This window comes from Melanotaenia boesemani, chromosome 7, assembly GCF_017639745.1.
Source record: "Melanotaenia boesemani isolate fMelBoe1 chromosome 7, fMelBoe1.pri, whole genome shotgun sequence".
NCBI lineage: Eukaryota > Metazoa > Chordata > Actinopteri > Atheriniformes > Melanotaeniidae > Melanotaenia > Melanotaenia boesemani.
Genome location: NC_055688.1, coordinates 19,814,017 through 19,821,172, shown reverse-complemented (window position 1 = coordinate 19,821,172; position 7,156 = coordinate 19,814,017). Strand labels below are relative to the sequence as shown.

At 46.0% G+C, this 7,156-nt stretch overlaps 1 long non-coding RNA gene across 1 annotated transcript; it reads right to left on the bottom strand.

Moving 5' to 3' along the window:
• Nucleotides 1-498: 498 nt before the first annotated feature.
• On the bottom strand, nucleotides 499-1,738 carry LOC121643274. The gene is made up of 3 exons (XR_006011078.1): nucleotides 1,693-1,738; nucleotides 706-777; nucleotides 499-591 (listed from the first exon to the last, which is right to left on the bottom strand). It is a non-coding gene; the product is annotated as an uncharacterized LOC121643274 (long non-coding RNA).
• Nucleotides 1,739-7,156: the final 5,418 nt, after the last annotated feature.

The following is a 7,156-nucleotide window of genomic DNA, read 5'->3' as shown; positions in this document are numbered from 1 at the left end:
GGTTGTGTGGGTGGGGGACCAAATTCAGCTAGGGGGTCTGGGGGCATGCCATACAGGGTAATATAATAATATTATAATATTATATTATCCCATAATGGCATTTTGGGAGGGACATTTTGGGCATATCTGAACAGACTTGTTCCTCTCAATGTATATGGAGACTACAGCGTTGACCTACTCAAACAACCTTAATGAACATCAGCACACTGACTATTCTCTCCATTAGATTGCACATTTATTATCAATTTGCATTTATTTACATTCTCATGTGTTTATTTCATCGATATTTGTGACCAAAGACAAAATTACAGGGGCAAATGGCAAAGAGAGGGCAAAAATTCACTCACTCACTCACTCACTCACTCACTCACTCACTCACTCACTCACTCACTCACTCACTCACTCACTCACTCACTCACTCACTCACTTGTGTGACCAACAAGCAGTAAACATGGAAATTATTATACTCCAGCCACTTATGAATAGAGAACCACTTGTAGTTGAAGCCCTGTCTCCTGTCATTGTACACGGTCCAAGGGTAAACCTTTAGATATGGCTGTTTTGGTCCATCTGCTCGTGACTGGGACATGTCTAGAATGACAGAAAAAAGCAGTCATTATTATAAAAAAAATATAATGACAAGACCTTCTTTCAGAACTGATCTGCTAAACATCAATTCTACCACCAGGAAAACATCATCCTCACCTGCTGGTCCATGAGCAGGTCCACTACCTGGAGGCCTGGGCTGGTCAGGATCCAGCTGTTCTGAGCCCTCTACTGTAAAAGATATTGATCATCATATGCAAATAAACAGAGCCTGCTGTTTCTATAAGATGATTTAGTCTCTGAGTGTTACTACAGCCCCCTGATTACAACAACAGGATATCATTTTTAACTATTACTATTCATCCCCAAAGGGGAAATTCTTGTCAACACAGCACTACACTCTCAACATTACACTATAGCTAAAGCTGGAGTAATAAACAAACAGTTATCGAAGAAGCACAAGGACGATAATATTATACTCTAAGAAAAGGTCTAGGATTCGATCAACACTGTGATATTGTTCTGAGAAATAAATCTAGTATAACTAACGTCCGCAGAAGTCAGGGAAACATTTGCGGTTGGCTTAAGTTGCCTTCAGCTGTAGCCACAATGTTATTCTCTGTCTGATTCTTTCTCTGGCTGACTAGCATTTGCCCTGTGCTGCTATCCTGTAACTGTCTGTCTCTTAGAGAAGAAGAAGGCAATATCTTTGGAAGACTTTCTCTTCATTGTCTACAAAATGACATAACGTTAGCACACAGTGACTAATTAAATCATGACGCTATTATAGCAAATTCTTTATAATGTTAGCTGCCTGGCATTCAGACAGCTAACGTTAACTATCATTAAAGACAAGTTGACAAGGTTGTTAGAAATGTTCTCCATCTAACGAAGATGAGGTTAATAATGTTATTAACTACCTAACCTGCGCAAACGTTAATTTATGAATGGCTTGATTTGCTGAACATTGGCTAACGTTAGCTTCGTAGCATTAGCGCATGTAACGATAACCATATTGCCATTCATTCCAGGTCATCTACATCCAGATGTTAGTGCTAGCCATCATCACCGTAATTATTTAAACCCCACCAACAGTTGGCAGAAAACCATCAAACTGAAGTACTTGTAGTTTTATCATATACTTACTGACAAGTCTTTTGTAGAGCTGATTGTTAGAATCCATTCTATTACCCCTGGCCACCACTTGGGGGCGTCCTTGGGGCTCAGCCCAAAAGGGTCACATGGGCCTCCCCTCCCGTGGGCTCACCACCTGCAGGAGGGGCCATAGGGGTCAGGTGCAGGGTGAGCTGGGCGGCTGCCGGAGGAGGGGACCCTGGTGGTTTGATCCTCTGCTGCAAAAGCTAGCTCTAGGGAATTGAGCCTGAGCCTGAGCTGGTGCGTGAGGTTGAACGGTTCCAGCAAACTATGTTGGGGTTTACCCCGGTGGACGAAAGGGTAGCCTCCCTCCGCCTTCAGGTGGGGGGACGGGTCCTGACTGTAGTTCAGAGTACCCACCCTTTTTGGAGTCCTTGGTGAAGGTGTTGGAGAGCACTCCTTCCGCGGACTCCCTCGTCCTGCTGGGGGACTTCAACGCTCACATGGGCAATGACAGCGAGACCTGGAGGGGCATGATTGGGAGGAATGGCACCCCTGTTCTGAATCTGATGGGTGTTTTGTTGCTGGACTTCTGTGCTTGTCATGGATTGTCCATAACAAACACCTTGTTCAGACATAAGGGTGCCCGCATGTGCACTTGGCACCAGGACACTGTAGGCTGCAGTTTGATGATCGACTTTGTAGTTGTATCGTTGGACTAGCGGCCGCATGTTCTGGACAATCGGGTGAAGAGAGGGGTGGAGCTGTCAAGTGATCACCACCAGGTGGTGAGTTGGCTGAGATGGTGGGGGAGGATGCCGGTCAGGCCTAGCAGACCCAAGCGTGTTGGGTCTGCCAGGTGCGCTGGGAATGTCTGGCAGAGTCCCCTGTCAGAAAGAGTTTCAGTTCCCATCTCCGGCAGAGCTTCAAACCGTGCCCCGGGTGAGGCGGGGGATATTGAGTCTGAGTGGGCTGTGTTCTGTGCCTCTATTGTTGAGGCGGCCAGCTACAGCTGTGGCCGAAAGGTTGTCGGTGCCTGTCATGGCGGTAACCCCTGAACTTGCTGGTGGACACCGGCAGTAAGGGATGCTGTCAAGCTGAAGAACGAGTCCTATCGGGCCTTTTTGGCCTGTGGGACTCCAGAGGCAGCTGATGGGTATCGGCGGGCTAAGCGGAGAGCAGCTTAGGCGGTCGCTAAGGCAAAAACTTATGCATGGGAGGAGTTTGGAGAGGCCATGGAGAATGACTTCTGGACAGCTTCGAGGAGATTCTGGTCCACCGTCTGGGGGCTCAGGAGGGGAAAGCAGTGCTCCTTCAACACTGTGACAAAACAGTGTATCTTTGAGCTCCTTGCTATTTTTTTCCAATGTGGTTTCCTTCTGCAAATGGCAAATAAACTAAACTTGAAACTTGAAACTGTGTACAGTAGGTATGGGAGGCTGCTGACCTCGACTCGGGACATTGTGAGGGGGTGGAGGGAATACTTTGAAGATCTTCTCAATCCCACCAACACGTCTTCCGATGAGGAAGCAGAGTCTGGGGTAGCTGGTGCTGGCTCTCCCATCTCTGGGGCTGAGGTCTCTGAGATGGTTAAAAACCTCCTCAGTGGCAAGGCCCAGGGGGTGGATGAGGTCCGCCCAGAGTTCCTTAAGGCTCTGGATGCTGTAGGGCTGTCTTGGCTGACACGCCTTGCAGCATCCCTTGGACCTCGGGGACAGTTCCCCTGGACTGGCACACTGGGGTGGTGGTCCCCCACTTCAAAAATGGGGACTGCAGGGTGTACTCCAACTACAGGGGGATCACACTCCTCAGCCTCCCTGGTAAGGTCTATTCAGAGGTGCTGGAGCGGAGGGTCCGTCGGATAGTCAAACCTCGGACTGAGGAGGAGCAGTGTGGTTTTTGTCCCGGTCATGGAACAGTGGACCAGCTCTACACACTCTGCAGGGTCTTAAGGGGTCATGGGAGTTTGCCCAACCAATCTACATGTGCTTTGTGGACTTGGAGAAGGCATTCAACCGTTTCCCCCGGGGACTCCTGTGGGGGCTACTCCGGGAGTATGGAGTGCCGGACCCAGTTGTACGAGCTGTCAGGTCCCTGTACAACCGGTGTCAGAGCTTGGTCCGCATTGCCAGCAGTAAATCAGAATCATTTCCAGTTCGGGTTGGACTCCATCAAGGCTGCCCTTTGTCACCGATTCTGTTCATAACTTTTTGGACAGAATTTCTAGGCGCAGCCGAGGTGTTGAGGGGATCCGGTTCAGTGGCCTCAGAATTGGGTCTCTGCTCTTTGCAGATGATGTGGTTCTATTTGCTTCATCGGGCTGTGATCTTCAGCTCTCACTGGAGCGATTCACAGCCGAGTGTGAAGCAGCTGGGATGAGAATCAGCACCTCCAAGTCTGAGACCATGGTCCTCAGCCAGAAAAGGGTGGAGTGCTCTCTCCGGGTCTGCAATAGGGTCCTGCCCCAAGTGGAGGAGTTCACGTATCTCGGGGCTTTGTTCACGAGTGAGGGAAGGATGGAGCGTGTGATCGACAGGGGGATCGGTGCGGCGTCTGCAGTGATACGGACTTTGCATTGGTCTGTCGTAGTGAAGAAGGAGCTGAGCCAAAAGGCAAAGCTCTCGATTTACCAGTCGATCTACGTTCCTACCCTCTATGGTCACGAGCTGTGGGTAGTGACCGAAAGAACAAGATAGCGAATACAAGGGGCTGAAATGAGTTTTCTCCGCAGGGTGGTCGGGCTCTCCCTTAGAGATAGGGTGAGAAGCTTGGTGAGCCAGGAGGGGCTCAGAGTAGAGTCGCTGCTCCTCCGCATCGAGAGGAGCCAGATGAGGTGGCTCCGGCATCTGGTTAGGATGCCTCCTGGACGCCTCCCTGGTGAGGTGTTCCAGGCACGTCCCACTGGAAAGAGGCCCCGGGGAAAACCTAGGACACGCTGGACGGACTACATCTCTCGGCTGGCTTGGGAACGCCTCGGGATCCCTCCGGATGAGCTGGTGAATGTGGCCGGGGAGAGGGAAGTCTGGGTTTCTTTGCTTAGGCAGCTGCTCCCGCAACCCGACTCTGGATAAGTGGCAGAAAATGGATGGATGTATGGATGGATTAATAGAAAAGAAAGACATCTGTCTCATATCTAATCTGCAGATCTGATCAATAGACAGCAATGTGAGTTTAGGGATCATCTATATTTTAATCTCATCATTACTGATCTTAGAACTTTGTGAGTCATATCAAATAAAAGGTCTCATTGAAAAGATTAACATTAGCTCACCCTTTTCAGCATTTTAAAGCACATCATAAATACTTGTTAAAGAGACTGGTTTTGTAAGAAGATGGGGCCAGGACTGTAAAGGGGTGATCTGGCTAACATCACTGTCAACAAATTGGGAGAAGACCAGAAATGGGGAGCTCATGCTGTGAGGGGGTCTGAGTCTCACAGTTGGTTTGCAACCTCCACCATATTTCAGGGGTTTGTTGACTCCTTAGGTGATAAGACACAGTTTGTTTTGAGTTGATCAGCTTGTGAATGGCTCCACTGGCAGATTTTAAGGTAAGGAGTGTTTGTCAGAGCTATTTTCTCCTATGCTGGGTGTAAGAAAGTAACAGCCAGACTTGCAATGCGCATGCAGCTGCAGTGCCACTGACACAACAAAGCAGCCCAGCCGAAGTAGCAGCCTCTGCATTGCAGTGGACAGATGAATAACTCTTTGTTTGGGATATTTTTCTGGTTTCTTACTTTGTTGGTTGTCTCACTTGTTGACAAAATCACTGCACAGACATAGTCTTGGACTCAAGTGGATGGTGGTTTTTTTCAAATGACATTCTACTTGGAAAATCACAATCTTATTAGATCAGAACAGAAGCCTTGCAGTGCTTTAAAAAAAGAGTTGAATGTTAACTCTTAATGGGCTACTTTTCTTTCACAGATTCAGACTTTTCACCTGTTTACAAGAGAGACAAATGAATATGAGAATGTGAACATGACTTAACTTGTAATGTCAAATGCTTTGGTAATCTGACCCCAATACCACTGCATAAAACGTTACAATTACTTTTATGGGTTTACAGGTAAATGTTGAATCAGTTCAACATTCACTTTCCTAGTTTTATCCAGAAACTTTGGCTCATTAGCTACCAAATGCTCCACTTTGTTCACAGCTAACTTGCAGCTAGCAGGTACAACAATTTTTTGAGTATATGAAAAATAATATTGCTCAGAGCTTTGAGATTTGTCAAAAGAAAAAAAAACAGTTGAAACTGTGGTCTGCAAACTAAAATAATGAGCACTTAGTAGCATTGAAGCTCTGTCATGCATTGCAATAGCTGAGAACCTGCATTGAAGCTGATCTCTTTGCTCTGTGTGCCTTCTCAAAACCAGAAATGAGGTAATCAGAAAACATTTTACCATGAATCTCAGTGTTGTTCAACTTTGAATTATAAAATGTAAATTGCAATTATACTTATTTGACCGTTTGAATCACCATATAATCACTCAAGCGTTTACATCTACTGTCCATAAATGATGCAAAAGAGGAGAACTATAAACAAGAGTTCAAGGGATCACTATGCACCATCAGTAAGGAGTTCATTTGACATACTGAGAGACTGAATAGGAATGTGGATTATGCTGGTGTAAATCTTCCTCAGGTTGATTCATTCATTTCCCAAATCTCACCTTGAGAGAAAAGCTACTTCCTGGGGATTTTCTCAATTTCTTGCTTGATGGGACAGGTGTATTTACTTACATAATTATATTTCTCATCCAATTTATAAAGTGATTAAATATTAATACAAATCTGAGTTTGTAGAGAGTCACATCTCATAAAATTATCTTGAGCAAAATTGTGAAATTGTTATTTTTGCCTTGCAACTTTTTCAGTCACCCATAAATGGAAAGAGAGGCAGCGAAAGGGAAAATATTCAGCTTAGGATTCATTGGAAATGGTATTTCAACAAATGAAGCCCTCTGAGTGAAAGACAAAAATAGGTTCAGGTATTTTTCAATGTGACAATCTTTACTCATCTTGGCTGAGCATTGTTTAGTTAGTAGCAGAGCACTCCAGGGGAATACTGAGTGGTGTAGTCAAAGTGGAACTCTCCAGAATGAGCTTTGAGCATCAAGTCCCCAATATCCCAGCATGTGTGTCGCAGAGTCAGACAATGGAGCCAAACACAAGTCATAGCCAAATCATAATTACCTCTGCACCCTGCAGAAGCAGACCAATTGACTCCTCTAGATGAATGACAACAGGTAAAGGGCAGTGATTAGCTGCAGGCCGCAGAAGCTCTGTTTCTTTCAGAGGGAGAGAAAATTCTCAATATAGGGCAGAAGATATGCTTCACTTATTACGCTTTTATTTTGCAGACTTGTTATGTGCACAGTTCTTCTCAAGTCCTGGAGAGTTGATTTTTTCACTGTTGGCTGCTTGTGCACAGAAACGGCACATCCAAATACTGGATCAGAAGTTGTTCAAAGCCTGTGTAGCACCATGACCAACCACATGTTAGTTGAATA